This window comes from Xiphophorus couchianus, chromosome 4 (assembly GCF_001444195.1).
Source record: "Xiphophorus couchianus chromosome 4, X_couchianus-1.0, whole genome shotgun sequence".
Lineage (NCBI taxonomy): Eukaryota > Metazoa > Chordata > Actinopteri > Cyprinodontiformes > Poeciliidae > Xiphophorus > Xiphophorus couchianus.
Window position 1 is genome coordinate 7,298,783 of NC_040231.1, and position 20,982 is coordinate 7,319,764.

Genomic DNA, 20,982 nt, shown 5'->3' on the forward strand with positions numbered 1-20,982 from the left:
CTGAGACTCAATGATTTACTGCCACCTTGTGTTTGCATTATGGAATAGATAAAACATGAATGGGATATTTGACATTTCTGAACATATATTAAAATAAGAAATAAAATAAATAAACGTGATCTAGTACTTTAATAGGAAATACATACAGGTATATCTTAAACATCTATAATACGACATATAAGTGCAATATTTCCTCATGGTCATCTCCATAAGTGAAACTGTCATTTTATATATTACAGAGATATATTACACAGAGTACAATATTTCAAGCCTTTTTATTGCAATTTATTTGAATGAATCCTGAATTCAGTGTCTCAGAAAATTTGAATATCTCCTTAGACCGGAGTCTAAGGAGATATTCAAAGTCCAGTCTGCAAGGGCTGGTGGCCTGCAACTTTTAGATATCTCTCTTTTTCAGAGCTCTGTGGAGCTTAACTACATACTAGTGAGGCAGTTTCACTATTTAATTCAAGTGTGTAGGACAAGGGACACGTCTAGTTGAAGGACTCTGACCCTTGAGGTACCTACATACCTATATATGTCTTGCATGAATTACTCCATCAGTTTCTCTTTCTGAGATGACTGTCACAAAATATTTCACTTTTACGTAATATACTAACTTTCTGAGATCTACCTGAGTATCTTGGAATTTTTTACTTTACTATTTAATACAGTGCTTCTCTAGATCACAAATTAATGGATTCCTAATTTTGACAGTTTTAGGAATTATTCTTTCCTTGTTGTTTTTGCAGTAATGTCTGGTTAAAGCTCTTTACTTATTCTGGTGCAACCATAGCCACCAAGAATAAGCGAGAAAGAAAGATTTCTGTAACACAATGTAACACACATTTTTTTCCACTTGAGGGCAGTAAGAGTCCTTACCAGATTCACACTGGGCAAAGCTCCACACTCTTCTGGGAACAAAGGATTAGTAGGTGGTCCAGCACAATCAACAGAATGTTGTATGTAAATCATGTAAATCCACTGTGGAAGAGGGTTATGCCATTCTGATTTTGTGCACAGCCGACCCACTGAAAATGGACCACAGGCCAGAGGACTTCATGTTTGAATGGCTATGGAGGGAAAATGCTCATTGTAAAAAATCAACCAATGGCACTAATTCTGTGTTTCTGCAAATATGTTGTTTCTGGGATAACCGTTGACCCTGGTTTCTAGCCTACATGTTCAGACTGCAGTACTCAAAAGAAACAAAAATAAATTAATGCTCAAATATTAACCAATTTTTTTACTTAAGTCAGTTTAATGTCTGTTGTGTAGTTAGTAATAGATGAGATGCAGGCATAAGCAACTGTTTAAGTAAGATGGTTATTTGCCTTTAATGTAATTTCTCAGTCAGATATCAAATTATAATCAAAGCAACACATTGCCCATTCCAGTGTGGCCGCCAGTCACTTAGGAACTTAGAAGTGAGGGAGAGGGAGCAAGTAAACAATTTGGGAAAGGAGATAGGGACACAATTAAAATGGCACATGCAAATGTAGACTAAATAGGATGTGGGGGTAGGGGGAGTGGAAACCTTCTCAAGCAGCTAATTGATCAATTAAGTAAGCACGGGACGCTCCTTCAGGGGTGGAAAGGTGCTGCAGGAGAATGGCAAGATAAGGTGCTAATGACTCATGTGTCTCTAGAATATGAGTCTGGAGAAGATAATCCCAGAAAGACGTCCTAAAGAGATAGGACAACTTTGTTCTGATGTGTACTGGACCATGAGATAAAAGTGCTCAATAGTATAATAGACAAATCATAAAATGTTTATGCAGTGTGAAAATCTGACATCCAGGATGGTATGAATCTAAGTTATTGTATGCTTTGCCTCTCTGACTTTATTTTGTGTAATAACACAGTTCAATTTTAGGCCTTCAACATGTACTAGACTAAAGACCTATACATTCTAAATGAATGTGTCACAGTTAAGGTTTTATTAATTTAAATGTTACCCTTTGTGGTTACAATGCTAAGGACACATATCATTTCACTGTTTAGACTGTGATAAAGTTTTGTCTTGCGTCTGAAAACAGTTCTTAAAATGCTGAACAAATTGAGCTTAATGTCTTTTTTATTCATAATTCTCTATACATTCTCCATTTAACACACACCAGACCTGGAATAATCCAGCATCTGCACAATTTTCATAAAGTAGTGTCATCACAATTTCACTCTATGCGAAATACATATTACAAAGAATTGCTTGAACCTGCAAAAAATGCTAGAAAATTTTGAAAGTACATCCCCAACCTCTCTTTGCCTGTAATATGTTTGGTGACCAGAGTTGCGCAATATTAGGGAAATGTAATTGTGATAACATTGCTGAATATTGAAAGTACAATCGCTGCTTCTCCACATCCAGGAGCCAGTTGAGGTGGCTCGGGTTTCTGATTAGGATGCTTCCTGGATGCCTCCCCGGTGAGGCGTTCCAGGCATGGGAGACGCTGGAGAGTGTGTATGATATACACAAATTTGTTATTGCATGTCATATTGTTGCCAATATCCCATATTCACAAATATTATTCCATGTTACATGTTTTCCAATTACCATACAAACTAATCTGCATCATTTTAGTGGCATATGCCTGTGTTCAAAAATGTAAACAAAGCTTTAATAAAATTTCTTATGTGCCTTTTCTTAGCTATTGAAGAATGACGGTTTAAATAGAAATGTGATGAGTACAGATCAAAGATTATAGATGTCCAAGCCTAAAGTGAATTCTTTCACATTCTTAACTGTGTTTAATTGGGGTTTTATGTGACCAACCTAAAGTATTGGATAATTGTGAAATGGAATGAAAACAAGACAGTTTTTATTTTTAACAAAACCAAAAGACTAACCCGCCTCAGTCAAAACTTTGCAGGACTAATTTTCACAGCGATTACAGGTGTCTTTTTTTGTGTGTGTGTGTGTGTGTACCAACTTTCCATATCATAAGACTTTCATCTTTTTCCATTTATTCTTTGCAAAAAAAAAACCTGATTCTTTGCAGAACATCACTGACTATCAATTATCAGACCTTACTGCATATTCTCATTTGATTGAGATTTATTTTTTGACTGGACTATTTTAAAACAAAAATATGCTATGATGTGTCGTATCATTTTTGCTCTGGGTTAGTATTTAACCCAGAGCCTGTAATCAATTTTAGGCCTTCAACATTTTAGGATCAAACACTGCTGATGATCCAGCAGTGTTTTCTTCCAGCAATACTTTGCCTGTATTTACTTATTTGCAGCTTTGAGTCAACTCTGGCCAGTTTCCCACTATAGAAAAATTAAATCCCCAAAGCTTGACACTGCCTCCTTTATGTTTCAACAGGATGTATGTCCAGAATGATGGGCAGTCTAATTGTGTTATCCATACACAGTGTTTTCCTTGAAGACCTCAAATTTTGGAAACTTTGAATGGTAATTATTATGGCTTTCTTTCAACAATGCATTTTTTTAATCTTGACATTCTTTTTAAAAGCCAGCTTTGTAATCTTCATGACAACTAGTCTTGACCTCACAGTCATGACTTGAAAGGCTTGCAGTTGTGTTATGCTCTTCTGATTTTCAGATAATAGGTTGAACAGTGCTTCATAAGATGTTCAAAGCTGGGATATGGCTCTATAATTGGGCTTTTAATTGATTCATTAACAAACTCCTGAGACCTTCACAGTAAAGCTGTGTTGATATTGAGAGAAAATATTGATTACACACGTATGAATTATATTTACTAATTTGGTGACTTTTAAAGGCAACCGGTTGCACTAGAATTTGTTTAAGATTATCAGAGTTAAGATTCTGAATGACTGAAAATTATGTATGCATCTCCTACTCTATGGCTATTGGCTATTTTACGTCAGTGTATCACATTAAATTTCATGAAATACACTGACATTTGTGGTTCTAATTTTATAAAACGGTAAAAAGTCCTTGGGCTCGGAATGCTTTTGTGCATACTGACACTGTTGCCCTTTACACATTTGGCACTGTAGAGAAAAATGTGTACATAAACTACCTAATCTTTCTTAACATGGGTTTAACTGCTTTAATAACTTTACTACGCATCTGACTTACACCTGGATTTACACTTATTTGTTACTCAGAGTTTTTCCCTTTAATCACGACAAGTCACTTTTTGACCTCAACACAGCCCACATTTATTACAGATGGATTACAAATGTATCCCATTTTTTCAAGATGTGTTTATGCTGTCTCCAACATGTTATGTATGTACTACTATTATGTGTCAAATACTGTCCACACTTGTTTTTGCAGTGTTAAATGTGAATCTGTAAATGACAGAATTATTTATTCTTTTTTTGTGCAACAATCTCTGTCTTTTGCAAGTGCAAAAAGTAAAGTACATCCAGCAAAGATTCTAGTATTTTTGTTAGAATGGGATGCAAAGTATAACATCAAAATGTCCTTCTGAAAACATACAAGGTAGAGGCACAATAGCCAGGCCTTTTTGGACATATATAATCCCTTTAATGATGCCAACATCATCTTATTATGCTATGATATATTTTTATATGAAGACCTTTTCACTTGTGTAACACTGTTCAGTAAGAAGGCATTTTGTCAGATCAATTTGCTGACATTTCTGTATAGAAAAATTACATAATTAGCCCTAAATATGAAAGTGTAACAATGGCATTTATTTTTCAGTCTGAAGATTAAACAGCTTTGACTTTTTGTTACTTCGATCATATCTTGCCTCATTGTCAAGTTAAACAGCAAATGGTGTATTTGTATGAGTGCAATACCATCTCCACCCAGCTGGCACGTGGCTCACAGAAAATCAAGCACACCCGTCTCTCCCACTCAGGCCTTCAGGAGCCTATAAAGCAACTCAGCACACCTGTGTTTGAGATAATCTCTACAAACAAAGATCTCATCTTCAAGCTCCTGCAGAACACCACTGGTAGGAACTGAACTTTAAATCTGTATTCAGAGGACCTTGCTGGCTTTACAAAATGGATTTATGAAAGTAGTTCATTTTGTTTATTTTCTTTTGATGACTCAAAAAGTAATTTGTACTTTGTGTGTTTGTAGGTTTTCAACCTGCTCAGGTGTCATGAAAGAACAGTGATTTAAAGAAAAGAAAAGAAAAGAGAAATAAAATAAAAAGATGACACTGAGAAGAGTTGGTCCGGGATTTCTTTGATGGGAGCAAGCCTTGTCAAGTTTGGGCAGAAGCTAAGGTGTTTTGTAGAGACTAAAAACTTGACACTCATAATAGGGACCTCTGAAGGTGTACTAAGCCAACGCTTCAGAGGAAGGTAACACATTGATGTGAGACACACTCTGATGTTCTAAATGTGTGAAATAAGTGGTGCTGAACGAGATTGGTCCCGAAGCTGACAACCAGGTGGACAGGTCCCCACCCTCATTCCCTCTGTCTTTCATTTGAATAATGCATGCTAATTACGTACTTGCCGAGAGAAGTGTCACTCTACAAGCCTCAATAGCCATTTAAATGAACGTACAAGCACACGTACAAACGCGTACCCTCACTGAGATTCACACTCACGCCTTAACGCTCACACTCAAAAACACAGTACATGTCACTTCAGCAGTTCAACTTACATCTGAAAAACTGGCACATTTACAATAGACTTCAGAGAACCTTGTCAGTAGACTTAAGGAAATTCCTTTATCAAAAGCGCTTGTCAAGACGGTGTAGGCTAATGATAGACCACATCTTCCATTGTACTGGAATAGCTGAGCGTGGCACTTCCTAATGGTGCATCACTTAACAGTTGTTTCCAGTAAAGAGGCTCACAAAAAGACTGGTATAATACCAGCTCCTTAAAAACAATGCTACAAGGACTCAGTTATGGTAGAAATAACTCCTTAATGCAAAAAATCAGTTTTATGATGAAGTAGCTTAATGAGACTCTTCAAATTCTGTTTGTCCTATATAAACAGTATTCATTTTCTTGCACAGAAATTCAGAAAGCTTTGAAATAGTAATTCAATTCAGTGACAGAGCCTATTCAAAACAAATGTCAAGGCATTTCACTAGACAATTTATATTTATATTCTTAAATCAGATCAAATTCAGTCCAGGCATTTTGTAAATCTGAAATTAATTTGCATATATTCAATAATAACACAATAACGTCAATTGCTAAAAAGTTATGGAAGGAAGCCCAGCCTATTGTATCAAGCCATTGAAATTCCAGAGGACCTTCCACCTGAGCAGTTGTGTGGTGACAGTGGATGATTGGCTGCATTTGCAGCAGTCCTTCATCCCAAGCAATTATTGTGGCAACTGTTGAAAGGAACACCTCTTAATAGCAAGAAGCCTTTAGCAAAATGCAACACCATATGACTGATAATGTTTCTCCACTGACTGGAAACTAAGAGTACAGAGGAGTCAAACAACAACAAAAACAGGAGCACTTGTTCAGGAGTTCTAAAGACAAAAAAAAAAAAAAAAACAGCTCATCAATCTCAGATATGTTGGTGAAAATTATAGACTGATACTTTTGAAACTTTGGATATTTAAATAATGCATATAGACATAATATTTTTGTTGCCTGTAAAATTACTACAAATCAACTTCTGATCAGTTAGTCACTGATGACAACTCCTCCCCAGGATGAAAATGCTCCTGGCAAGCTTTGAGTTTGAAGACTCAAGTTTATGTTCATTTTTTTTCTTTTTTTGGTGATCTGCACATATTTACTCCTTGTGAACAGCTGAAAGTTCCCATGGGGTGTTGAGGTCAACCATTCAATATTATGACCATGATTCACCAAGGTACTCTAACCCTGAATCCACTGTGAATTATAAGGAGTAAGACTCTAACCATTGTGGAACAAGAGTAACTTAGTCAAATAATGCAAAGTGAAAACAGCAGCAGAAACAGCAGGAGTCTTGTGCAAACAGATCAGATGTGCCATACGGTCTTCAAGAGTGCTAAATATGTTGCTTTGCAAAATTTGATCCAGATAATATGTCAAACATCATGCACAAACCTTACATGTATTATTCATTGCTGAGATGAATGCTGTAAGTTGCAAGTCACAACCATTTGGTCCGATTATTGCTACAATATGAACTGATCTCAACAGTCTGACTTGCATGATTTTAAAAAACCATGATGTCGAAGATCCTGGAATTTTATTTTTCCTCCACACGTATTAAACATGTGCTCACCATCACTTAGTCATTTTCTTTAAGTGCATTTCTCTTCTCATCAGCCTTCTTTAGGTAATCTAATGTGGGAAACCTCCAGACATCTAAAATCAAGACACCAGTAGCCCCTTCCAGTCTTTAAGTGACCTTTAGCTTACAGAATCATCATTGTCTAGAAACTCGCCCATCGTGCTAGTCAGACAGATTTAGGTGGGACCAATTTAGGGAGAAATGCAAGCTGGCTCTTTTAAGATTATACAACCCATGTCCAACCTTTTATGTTGTAGAAACTCTACTTGTTTCTATACCCTCTTTAGGCTTCTGAGAGACTGAAAAACTCTAGATAAACTCCTTTCATTTCAGCTTTGGAAAACCTCACAAGTTCCTGGCAAATACCCTGTTGTAGATGATTTATTTGCTTTTCACTTGTCACTTTTTGGATCTATGCAGTCATTGAGAATAATACAAATACTCCTTAGAAAGCAGCAGATGCCTTGAAAATGGAAAAACTGAGCATGAAATCTTTTTTTTTGATTATTTGGGAAATAGTGAGATAAAGAAAAACTAATAAAAAACTCCCCATTAGCTTTATCATAGGAATAAGAGCTGTGTAAACAGTCATAAACACACTTCAACAATCCAGTTCACACATTTAAACAGTTCAATGTGGGGATATTCACCAATACACATGCGCTTTAGATATCTCCCACACATACCCCTCCAATACTTTTCTTTGTAATATAAGCCAAGCAATGAGACTAATGCCCTGAGCCTCACAGAATCTCCCCATTAGCTTTATCATAGGAAGTCAGACATTTTCATTGCATTAATTTGAGGCTTGGTTACAAAGAAACCCACTAACTTGGGCACACCTGCATTTGCAGTGATGAGCTTCCTGTCTGCTCACCCAACACGGTAATAAAACTGTTCAAATGTGATCAAAAAATGTACTCACTGTGTGTGTGTTGGCGTGCACATGTAATCATTAATAAACAATGTAATCTGCCAGCCACTGCAATTCCTACTTTCATTCCCTCAACAAAAACTATAGCAATCCAAGGATAATTTGACCGTTTTGCCTTGTCTTCCTATGTCAATTGGTATGCAAGGCATAGTATGTCCTCAACAATATTTCGAGGATAAAATCAATGATGCCGCCAGTGCACGGCCCGTGAGTTTTACTGGCTCCATGAGTGACTTTGGGAGGTGTGTGTGTGGCTCTCTCGCACAGAGCTTTGACAGATCTTCAACAGCTGTATTGGTGGAGGGCCATGTGTGAGCAGGGATGAGAATACTGACAGGACTCTCCATTACAGCTGCGGGTGACACGTGCGGCTGTAAAACTGGTCTGTCCCATTCCCATAATCACTGTCACCAGTGTGCAACAGCAGAGGGTTCGGCCCCACATTAATGGATTTCTACTTGACGGATTCTGCTTGATCACATCTCAGTTGAATCTCCATTAAGATGTCAACGCAGTGTTTAATGTATTTGAGATTTTTCCCCTCGTCTTGCTAAACTGTTATTTATGATACTTATTAGGAAGCGTAACCCGGCCATCAATTAATGTCCTGCAGGCATGCTAAGCAATTGGGCACATTGGCATCAGACCAAATGTACTGGAACGTCCATTAATTTTGCAATCTACACACAAGAGCTCACATTCAAATGAGCAAACTGATGCAGTTCTTAAGGGGAAGTTTCACATACATACACATTTGCAATTTTCTCAGGCTGCACTTTAAGAAATGGTCTAATGTATCATAAAATGGAGGCAATTTTTGCATATATTGCCTCACAGAAATGAGACATGGTTTAACGTGTTTTCTCTCCTAGAAAAATGTTGATCTACCATGTCATTTGATTACAGACCTCAAATGGAATTTGCCTGTGATTTTAAAGACTGATTTCTGCTCTACTGATTTGTTACTTTTGAGTTATGGATTCCCAAAACACTTAACCTGTTAATAAAACAATATTATTTGATAGATTTGTCTTCACAACTGATGATTTTACTTTTTTTTTTTTAAAGCATTGCGGGTTAAACATTGTAGGCTTGTGGAGTGTATTAAATAAAACAGAAAACCACAGCAGCAGACTTCCAAATATTTAACAATGATTTTTAAAATAAATTATATAGTATTGCTTTCACATACATTGCACTCCTAAGTAGATAAATCTGAGAAGAGTAAATGGTATTTTGGTCCCTGATGACATTTGTATGTAGTAACATATAAAAAGGATCAGAACATTTCACTCTACACTTCCTTTACAGACCTATTTGAGGAATAGTTAATAAAATGTCAATGAAGTGTCTGGTGAGACCAAAAATATCTGTATTTTGTTTTTTTAGCTTGTTTTATCAGTGAAGCACTTTGTGATTTTTATCTGAGCAAGGTCCCACATACATAGATTTTACTTAGGGTATTTTATGAGACGATACTTTTGGACTATGGCCCTTTGCTTCTTGTATTTTCATTGACATAATTGATTTCAGAGCCAAAATGCATGAAAATTGTGATTCATTAGTCTTCTTTTTACGCAGATACCTGGAATCATACTTTATTTGGATTCTATATAAAAACTGGATAAACTTTGCAAAGCAGCTGTATAAAAAGTCAACTACACAGTTTCAGAATATAGAATATAATTTATCTCCACTCAGACAGGATAGCTGACATTACATTTGGGGGAATAAAGAATGTCTTGGTTTACAAATTCTGCTGTATTTCAGTTGATCTTGCAGAGTTGAGTGGCAGGAAACTATAAGGAACTCAAAAGCATGCTCTGACTTGAAATAGTAAGAGATATATTTACTTTTCCCACTTTAACAAAACAAAATTTTGGATGTAATATAAAATAATTTGCTTTCATTTTAAAACCACTCTCTCATTTCTTTGTAAATCAGTTGGATTATCTATCTTGGAAAAAACATGATCGGAGAAAGGGATTTTATTGCTCCTTGACTGGTGAATCTTCAACCCACCTCTCTTTTGTTCTTGTTTGTTAAAGTCTAAAAGTGTAAGTGTATGTGCATGTGTGAATCCATGGCCTGTAGGGCAGAGGGTCCTGTCAGGTCTGCGACTGAATGATGAATGTGCGTGCAGCGAGGGGAACCAGGTGCTGACTGCACTGCCTCCTCTTCTTCACTGACTGTGTGTGTGTCTCTGTCTATGTTTGACGGTGTGAACATGATGTGCATTCGTGCACACTGGAAGTGTCTTTGTGCGGGCAAATTGATTCAAAAAATTTGTGGAGTGCACGTTTGGAGACCAGAACATCACAAACAAATGCGTATAGCAATGCATGTGTGGGATTCTAAACGAACAGCGAGCTCCTTCTGCCTTTCTCATCTCCCTCATCCTCGCTCATCCTGACACATCCCATGCCCTCTTCGTCACACTGCTGCCTCTCATCACAAACCTAATCGTCTCACCCCTTCGGCAAGTACGTGCTGTGCGAATTAAAGCGCCCCTGCCCTCTTTTTTGCTTCCTTTCCTCTTTGTCTTTTTCACCACCTCTCACCTCCCCCTCATCCACCTAATAATATTTGTCTCTTGTACAGAATGGGTGTCCAACTTTAAGTGGCCACTGCGTCAATAACGTGTTTACTTATCTCCATTTAGCTATTGAGCTTCTGACATTTTCAATTTGTGTTTACAAATTGCACACATTAACATGTAAATGTGGAGGATGCCTCACAGGGCTTCCATATTCATTGAAAGCAGTTATGAAATAGGAAAACAAAGTATTGGTGGTGCTTGTTGTCTAGCGTCTTTGTACATCAACTAAGTGTCAAGCAATGTTTGTTTGCTAAGGGGCAAAGCTATCCTTACAAAGTACTTGTACAAGGTACAAAGGTTGTAGCTTGTTTTCTAACTTTTTGACTCAGAGGTTTACTGATGACAGTTTTAGAAAGCTATTTTAATGAGATTTGAATTTGATTAGTGTACTGTAATGGCAAATAAGTCTTTTGATCTGGCCAAAAATTACAAGAAGGTTTTGAGTGCTGTAAATACCAACAGAAGCTTCGATTGAGATCGAGATCATATATTATTCAAGTATTAATAAGAATAAAAAAATAAACCACACATGTTGATTACCTTTACCTGGTCTAAAGTATCCTATATTGATTAGAAATTCTTTAAGCAGTTAGTAATACATGAAATCTTTATTATTTTTGTGAAAGCCAAAAAAGTGGATTTTTAGTTTTCTCCAAATTATTGTTAAAATCTCCAAATATTTGGTCTTTGTCGATGACAGAAGTGCTGATAGGAGTGAGCGTCTAATAGTGAATTATGTTTTTTAATAAATAACAAAGTCTAAAACTTAGTTTTAAACAAACAAACAAAAAAAAACTGTGAGAGCCACAAACCATGGGTGGCAACAGAGAACCCTGCAAGGCATGACCAAACAAATGGTCATGTAAGAAACTCGAATAACAGTAGAAAAGTCCAAGAGAAAATAGACATAAAATAGGAACAAAGCTTTACAGTTCAAAACGAACTCATAACCGATACATAAGGCCTAAATTAAACTGTGCCTCAATAAGGTCGTAGCACAAAATCAAAGTCTGAAAGATCAGAGCTATCTCATCTGATTATCTTGAATCCAATATCAAGAATCATCTTGTTGATGTATCATCACATCTTTTCTGTTAACACATTTAAATGATTTCCATTTGAGAGGGACTTTATTTAAACATCTTTCTGTACTAGAACACAATGCCTCAGGCACACATTTTTTCTAACCTCCCTAAAGGCAGAAAGTTCTTGGAATCTCAGCTTCTAAACCAGCATATTTTTGTAGCACTCTGTGTGTTTCCAACACCCAGGCGCTAATGCGTCGAGTTTGAAACATTACAAGCTCAGCTTTGTACCACTGAGCAGCAAACAATATAAAGCAAAAAGAAAGAGTGTATCATAACTCAGCTACTTAGCTCCTCTCTGAAGTCCTTTCAATCAAGCAGGGAGCCCTAATTCATTTTTTTCCCTCCAAGCCGCAGTTGCTTGCAGTTGAAACTCCGATTACATGGACAGACAGAATGACTTAATTCTCATGAAAGGAAAATGAAAAGGCAGAGCCTACATTCAGGGGTTCAAGCTGCGTTCGGTGGAAGCAGGCCTCTGAAGACTGTAACAGAGACTGCTTGTGGCTGGGGAGAGGAGTAAGGCAGGAGTAATCTATAACTCAGAGGCTAGTAATGAGAAAGATGTGCCAGCCGTCTGCTCACTGTGATAAGATGAGGAAGTTCCCTCAGGGCCTGAAACATCTTTGACCCAAACAACAACAAAGACAACAAATGGGTTAAAGCCCAAATATCCATTTTTTCTCTCTTTTTTTAATACACAAAATTTATTTCTTTTCACTCTCCTGTCCCCATGTGATCTAACCTCTTTGTCTTCTGTTTTCGCTCTTATACTCACTCTCCTTTTATCTATTGTTTTTGCATTCTTCTCTGCACCATTCTTCTCTCTCTCCATTTCGGCCTTAAATCCAACTTTATACAAAGCCCCGCTTCCATATAATCAGTTTCATCAGCGCTTTTTATTAGCTAAAGAAGAATACATGGTAATTAAGGGGAGCGCAGCCAAGCGTGATAGGAAGAGGCTTCACCCAGCTGCTGATGTGGAACAAGAGGGGAAGAAAGAAAAAGGAGAGGATGACAGGGAGAAAAGGGGGTGTGCAGGGGCAAGGACGAGAAAAAAAATTAAACCCAGTGGAGAGAAGGGCAAGAATAAAAACGAAAGAACAGAGAAAGAAAAAGATAAGGAGGGGCTTGAATGGCCACAGGAAATGAAAGACTGGAGTGTTAGGGTCACAATGATTTTGGTGGCACTCTCCACTGTTGTGTGAAAGCGCACGCAGTCAGAATGGAAATGAGACTAATGTTGTGTTAATGTGGTCCGAGTCACATTGCACCAATATGAGGACCTCGACTGCCATCATCTGCCTAATCCCCTGTGTCCCTGTAAATGGCCCATTCAGGACAAGTGCACCACGAGGGAGCTGTCAGAACGATGACTCTGCCGTTGGTTCATACTAGGTCGATTTTTATGATCTTCAAACTAGCTGAGTAACACTTGTTAATTAAGTAGACAAGAGATGTTGAGCAACTTGATTTTGCAGAGAGGCAGTGGAACTGATCAAATAGGAGATCTTTTCTCAATGCAATCTCTTTTGAAGCGTGCTCAGTAACAATAACTACTACATATAAAGTGTGCGTGAGGTTGTTCTCATCACAAAATACAACTCAACTGCCCTCAGCTTCAAATTTATGCAATCATTTACTTTGTCATGTGTGTTTGCATCCAAGCAATAAGGCGACAGAGCAGCATATTCATTTTACACAGAGCGAGAGTTAAAGCAGAAACCAGCAGACCAGAGAGACCCAACTCAGAGTATATTTCCTAAAACATGCCGACCGTTCTGCCGCCAAGCTGTGCTAACATTAATTTTCTGCTGAAACAGCCACTGGCCTATGAGAGTGAGTTTGCCCAGAGCTGAAATATCAATTATACTGTTCTCCCTGGCAGAGAGTGAAAAAGCTTTAATCTTCAAACAACCAATCAAAATGTTATGTGGATGGGAACTGCAAGGGGAAACTGTTGGCTACATTTTTAAAAAGGGGGCACACTTTAACCCATCTACTCAAAAAGACATAAAGGTGGTTTGTCTGTATGCTGTTTGCAATGTTTTCCTTTGCTTCTTTTTGCCCTGCCCTTTCTCTTTTGAAAATCCAAACCAAAGACAAAGAAATACACTGGCTGATACATCAAACTATCAATCCATTTTATAATAAATTATTCATCTGTAAACCTTTGAAGGCTGAGCTGGATTGTGGACTTTTCCTCCAAACCTGGAAATCTAAAATACTAGCCTCTCTAACAAGAAAGGCTCACAGATCCTTAACTCAAACATTGGACAAAAGTAGTGGAAAGCACATGTCAAGTCACACAACATCACTCTGCCACACACACAGGCATTATACACAACGTCCTCCCATTCCCACTGTCTTCTTCACACAGCACTGGCCCCCACCGAACAGCAGCAGAGGCTGTCTTACTGGCTGGCATGTGAAGACTGTAATTTTCCGCCACACTTCCCCTGCTGTTTGCTGGCTCTTTTCTTGGTACCATGGAGATAGAAAGGGGAGAGAGCGAGCGGCGAACAAGGTGCGGGGCCACAGCAGCTCTCCCAACTCCCCCGATTATTAATGCAGCAGCAGCCAGCGTGGCCGCCAGGTTAAAGCGGCAATCAGCGTGCACTAAATAAGATCATTCACAGCCTCTTTAAGGGCAGGCAGACAGTGCAGCAGTGATAAACACAGACAAACATATGCTGAGAAGAAGATGCAGTTGAAAGGGAGAACACACACACAAAATTATTGCACAAAAGACATTAAGAACTGAATAATTTAATAGCAATTTAAGTAAATCATGTTTATCTGAACAAGATGGATTACATGTGTCAGAAAAGACTTAGTAAAAGCTTTAGCAAAAGGTAATCACTATATCATATCATATATCATGCTGCCTTCAAGATAAAGAGCCTCAAGGCTTGGCTTTTGTAGTTTGTAGGTATTTTTTTCTTGAGCTTTGATTATTATTATTATTTTCTTTCAGTCACAAAGAAGCCGTCTTTATTATACTGAACATAACTCAAATTACCTTTTAGCCCACGAGTGGAAATACCCTGGATTGCATATGTTTGACTCTTAAGTTTTTTTTATGTGCTGTTAGGTCTCTATAAATGCCAGACTTAAACACATAAAATGCACCAATACACTTCATACGCAGTTATCTGTCATTGTTCAAATGCCTTTACTGATGCTAAATCTCAGAAGTCCTCTGGAAGGTGCTGTGTGCCCGTTTTTTTTCACGGTATGAATGGAAATCAATGCAAAGGGGGTTGGAGTGTAAATATATTATTAACACTGTGTTCTCTAACCCATTTCACCATGCTTCTTACATCTACGATTCCTCGCAGATGACCCAGAGCACAATGGATTTTCAGGTGAGAGTTCTACACAAATCCATTGGTAATTTCAAGTTGATCAATTATCCACCCAAGCTCATCACATTCTCAATTTTGTTTGTTTTAGTTTGCTGCTGTGTGTGCAGCATTGATAATATGCAGCTAAGGAGACTTTTACAAATGCTCCTTCAGGTTTTTGTTTTTTACTTTTCACATTTTCCACCTTTTTGAATATGTCACTTAAGTATTGAACATTTTTCCTCGTACTAGAAAACATTTTTCTATCAACTACTTTTTAAAATAACTTTTGCTGACTGTCAATATCTTGAGTAATTGCTTTACAGAAAATTTAAGAAAAATGTTTTTGAAGAGGTGTAAAGAAAAAAAAAACCCTACAACTTCTGACTTTGAAAGTTGTGAAATTTTCTCGGCAGGATTTTAACTTAGAGCATATGTCTTGTCAGGAGATACATTCTTTGAGTTTCTTTCAAGGTGTGGCTAAATTTAACGTTGTCCAACAAGAACCATCAAATTGATTCCTTTTCCATATTCATACTTTCACCAATCTAGTTTTAAAATACATATATACAAATCAAGAGCCGGTATGACATTGTCATTGTGTAATAAACCTGGGAAAAATATCACAATATCATTAACATTAATATTTAAAACAAAAACTGTTCTACTGTTATTGTAATTTGCAGCTTTCTCTTTTCAATACTACCTTCTTAATTTTATTTAATTATTACATTTTTACCTGTATTTATTATTTTGATAAATGCCACAAACGCACAGGAAGAAAACACAAGTGAGTGTGTCTGAAGCTAATTTGATTAAAATTAAATTTAGGTATTTATTATAATGATTACTGATCAGTTTTCTCTGCTAATATGTATTTTGAATGATCAAGAGTTAAGTTCTGCTTCAGTGGCAAGTAATGAGAAAAAGAGAGTCAGTATAGGCTAAAAACAGGTTGTTTAAAATTGTTGTAATTAAATAGCAAGTAATTAAAAGGTAATCAATTGCTTTTTATCTTATGTTGTGAAGCAGTCAATAGATCAGATTAAGTACTAGGGAAATTTAATTAACTTTGAATGTAAGCATGCCCACTGAACAAAATATTATTCCTGTTAAGAGTCGTGATATAAGAATTTATCTGTTTTGTTGCTCAGTTTGGTCTTGTATTTTGATTGTTTTGCACTATGATTATTTTATGGTTTTTGTCATTTCTTAAATCGTTTACTAAATTGCGTTCTTAGTTGTTTTCTGTTGAATTTGATTCTTATTGTAGTTAGTCTTTAGCTCGGGGGTGTTCAAATCTTGTCCTCAAGTGCTACCATGCTTTTAGATGCATCCTTCTCTAACATACCTCATATCAAATAAATAGCTCATTACCAGGCCGCTGCAGAGTTTAATGCCTGCCAATGAGGGAATTCAGCCATTTACATCAGGCATCTTGGAGCAAAGGTGCATCCAGCTTTAGAAAGGCACTAGAACAAGGAATGGACCAGAGGACCAACCCAAGGTAGACACAAGGAAGATCTAGAATTAAAGAGAAAGGAGCAACAAGAGAAGACTAGAAGAGAAAATAAATATCTCAGCAGCGATGGAGCCAGTTTACCACATGTAATTTGACTTCTGAGCTGCCTCCTGATGAGCGCTGACGAGCTGCAGAGGTGTGAGAGTCGGCAACTCATAGTAGATCTGCACTCAGGCCTGAAGATGTGACACAAAGTAACATTTTTAGATGAAGAATGTGGTCTAAATGTTATGTCAAGTAAAAGCAAAAACAAGTCAGGTCTTCAGTCAGTTATGACAAAAGCTACAGAAGTGTTGAATCTCATCCTGAAAAAAATCCACACGCTCTTGAGTTTAAAATCCTAGCACTCTCTGTATTAAGTCCTTTAAGTAACATGGTATGGTGTTTACACCCAGACCGGGTGTTAAGTGAAAAGTTGGAAATGGAGTGCATAGAGGAGGTGAAGCGTAGCAATTTTTCAGCACTCTGCACAAATATGAAAGCGTTGAGCAATGAAAAAAAAAGGAGAAAAAGCATTTAGACAAAGAGTGATCTTAAGTGAAGTGATAGCGTAAGCTGGGTAGGTGCAAGGGGTATGAGAAAAAAAAAAGTTGTTGATTGTGTTGAGCCAGCCATGGTAGGAGACCAAGTGTTTTTGCCTGCTCTGAGAGGGCGGAAGAGTAGTCACTGGGCAGATAGATGGGAGGAAAATGCTCTGCTGTGGCACTGATAAAGTGAGTGAGGACCACTACTGCTACACTTGGACAATTCCAGACACAATCTTCCTTGCTCCTTTTTTCTCTTTTCTCTGCTGCCAACCACTGTTGTTGCAGGCATAATAATGGCTTCTTCTATCCTTTTCCCCTTTCTGTCTCTCGTCTCGCACATGCACACGCACGCACACAAACACTTGTGTAGGATTTTAGAAAATGTAAGAGCAAAGCCATTTTGGTATAGAGTATAGTCCTGACAACCTTTCATTAAAGAGGCCAAATTAGAGGTTTGTAAACTGTCTCCCTACTCAGCCACCCAAGCACATCCTCCACCATTTTATATTTTATATGTAGGCCCACGGATTCCATATCTCAGGTCTGTCACATGAGGGTATCTCTTAAAGCTTGTGAGATAGAAAGAGTTTCTGATTTGCACTTCCGCATTTTCACTGGAATGTAAAATACTTTTACTCTGTACGCCACAAGCTTAGCTGAAGTTGGGCTGGGTGGGAGTTGTGGAGGGCAGGGGGGGACATAACCACAAGGGTTTGTAGATGACAGCATGCAGATTTGCTGACGCCCATAATAAAATGTGGCCAGTCGGGTGTGGAAGAGTTGACATTGCGTTTAGGTGTACGAGTCAGGCCCCCGCATAAAAAAACCCAAAAAAACCTGTGCTTCTGCTGGTTTCCATCACAGCATTCGACAGATTAGAAATTGTATGTGTAAGGATTCACCGCAAATAATGAGAAATGAGTTTTAAATTGTAGTTCGGGTGCAGTGGAAAAATGGGCCCCATCAATATGTGGTGAGTGTGATGTAGAAAAAGAGAGAGAAAAGGACTGTGAGAGTGAGTGAGAGGATTTAGGGCTGAGAGAGATACAGAAACAGTACGGGCAAGAGAGAGAGAATGAGGGATCAGGGGATGACTTTGTTTTGGTTTACTGCTTATTACCATCATAATCCTTTGTCCTGTTTTCCACTCTGCAGTCCAGGCACACCTCTTGCCTCATCTCCACGTCAGACACTGTGATTGCCTTGTATTTAAGAAGCCTTCTGTGAGCCTCTGTTCCGACAAATGCTTTTCCAATACCAATCACAGCTGAGTGCACCTCATTTGAATCTGTGAAAGGGGTTTTGATTCCATCAGCAGAATGCTCCTCTGAGCGCAGCACCGTCCATTCAATACTGCGGTGACGTGTGAAAGGCTCAGAATATTCTCACCTAGTATATGCATACAGTTTAGGGGGTTTGGACGAGCCCTGTCTCTTCAGACTGTGTTGTTCATTAATCCCCCTTTTATTCTCAACATAGGGCCTCATTAGCTCTTCTGGTTCTTGGGATTTGACATTTTTAAGCTGTGAGAGTTTTGACTGTATGATGGAGTAGAACCATCTTACCTATTACAAACTTTCCTGGAGTGTAAAAACAGTTATAGCACACTTGTTTTAAATGTTTAAAAGTGTTTGCACCACTTAGCTACTCACTAATCTGTATTTGCATTTTATTTCAGAACATATTTTATTGTAAGCAAAGTGTAATGCAGCACACCAGCTGCTGATATCTCAGCTGGAGCAGCTTGCTGACCTTCAAACTTATCAGTGCGTATCTTTTGTCAAAGCAATTGGCTGCCTTTTGGTCGGTAAGGACTCTGGATAATGCATTCAAATTAAAATCTTTTGTAAACCCCATTGCTTGATTGCCTGAGAGCCACAGAGACTTGTTCACCCTTAATGGCGAAGGACTTCCTGATTCTCAAAGTCATTTTCTCTTCATTATTCAGCTGAGTATTAGCCCCTTTTTGTTTTCCACTCAGAGATAATACCCTGCTACTAAACTGCCTCATCTAATGCAGTTAGCTCAGTAAACAAACAGGTCATGCAAACCCTCTACGATCTGCATCACTCTGGTGCTTCCATGAGAGATTTAAAATTGTGCATTGTGCAGTTGAGGATGATAAAAATTTCTCTAATAAGTTCTGTTTTTTGCCTCTTTTCTGTCTTCTTTCAAATGTCAATGTTTTATACTGCAAAATGAAAGACTTTCAGCAAATCAGTTTTATTAATGTGGATTTCATAACTCAGTTCGCTTTACTGTCTGTTTAATCAAGCCACATGTGACAAGTTTCAACATTTGTACATTGGCTTGCAAGAAATCCCTGCAAATTTTGGTAACAAGCCCAAAAGGTTTATGACAATGCTGAATATGTACAACTCATATTTGAAGTGTGGTGCTAAGCATAAAAAAGATTTGTAAAACTGCAAGTTAGCTTGCAAACAAAAATTTTAAAAAGCCCCATTGTTCGTATGACAGAACACAAAACTGCATTGATGTTTTAGTGGTTTTCTTATATTGTTTTTGATTTTTATGTCTTGTTTTTAATTAGCACAGTTTATATCTCCTTATAAAAAACAGTGGTTTAGAATAAAATATTCCTGTATTGAGTTGGCTTAGACTGAAAATTATTGAAACTCTCAAAATTTTGTTTATCCACTACAAACTAACACAGTCAGTTTCCCAATTGGTTTTCCTATTTTGTTGTAAATTGTAAGTCAACCATTTACAAATTGGTTTTCTTACAACCAAAGGATGAAGCCTCTAGTTCATATTTGTTCTTCATTAGATTTATTTATGGTGTATGACTGCAGAAAACACTGTGTCATGAACACAGCTAGAAACATTTGCCAAATCCTGTTATTACAAGTGACTTCAGGCTGTTTTGTGTGAAAGTTTACTTCAAAATAATGATAGTCACAAGTATTTGTACTTGTTTAGAATGTGTAGTTTCCCATTTAGGCGCTCTCCAGTGTGTCCGGCCATTGCCCATTAAACAAATATGCGTACTATGTCTCGTTTGTGGCATATCACAACCATGCATGACCTGCCCCGCAAGGTTGTGAGGGACCATTTACAAAGTGAACATTTCACTACAAAAATATTTATTAAATTCCCAAACTCATTCTGCAGTTAAGAAGACACTAACTGATGCATGTACACTGCAAGACAGTCAGTGTTCAGGGGGCAAAGGAACAAAGTTAATTTATGGTGCATGTTTTCAAATTGGGACCTGAAATTAGTAAAATATTGATTTTTGGAAACTGTTCATAACCAAACTCACCTAAGCCATCACTACCGATTATACCATTTACAGACATTCTTAGGAGCTGACTGAAAAATAATTTATATATGTCAGAACAAGCAATCCTCGATTGACTGCCATGAGAGATTCAAGGATTTTCCAAACATTTATAAAAGAATCAAAAGCAACACTCCAGGTATGTGTTTGAGGAGAGAATAGCATTACAACATGAATTAAAGCTCAAAAAGTCGATTTCACATGTGTCCCAAAAAAGCACAAACAAAAGAAACTTGGGAGGGAGCAAACTGCTTTTTTTTTATAATATTACATAAAAAGAAGCTGCTTTCCTAATTACAACTAAAGCAGCTTCAAGAACTAAAAAAAAAAGATTTAGTTTTTGAGATTCCAGAAATTAGTGTGAAGATACAGTATTTCAATCACAAAAATGTTTTGGGTTGAATTTTAGCCTCTTAGACAGACGAGACTGTTAGAATCTCATAGAATTTCTCTTAGACATGAGTGATTAATTTATGTAAATGGAACCTAGCTAT

General features: G+C 37.5%; 2 long non-coding RNA genes across 2 annotated transcripts; both read left to right on the plus strand.

Annotated features, from left to right (window-relative positions):
• Nucleotides 1-420: 420 nt before the first annotated feature.
• Nucleotides 421-20,627, plus strand: LOC114142619 (uncharacterized). Its single transcript, XR_003595076.1, has 4 exons — nucleotides 421-492; nucleotides 19,277-19,286; nucleotides 19,692-19,693; nucleotides 20,617-20,627. It is a non-coding gene; the product is annotated as an uncharacterized LOC114142619 (long non-coding RNA).
• On the plus strand, nucleotides 4,724-5,235 carry LOC114142618 (uncharacterized). The gene is made up of 2 exons (XR_003595075.1): nucleotides 4,724-4,921; nucleotides 5,053-5,235. It is a non-coding gene; the product is annotated as an uncharacterized LOC114142618 (long non-coding RNA).
• Nucleotides 20,628-20,982: the final 355 nt, after the last annotated feature.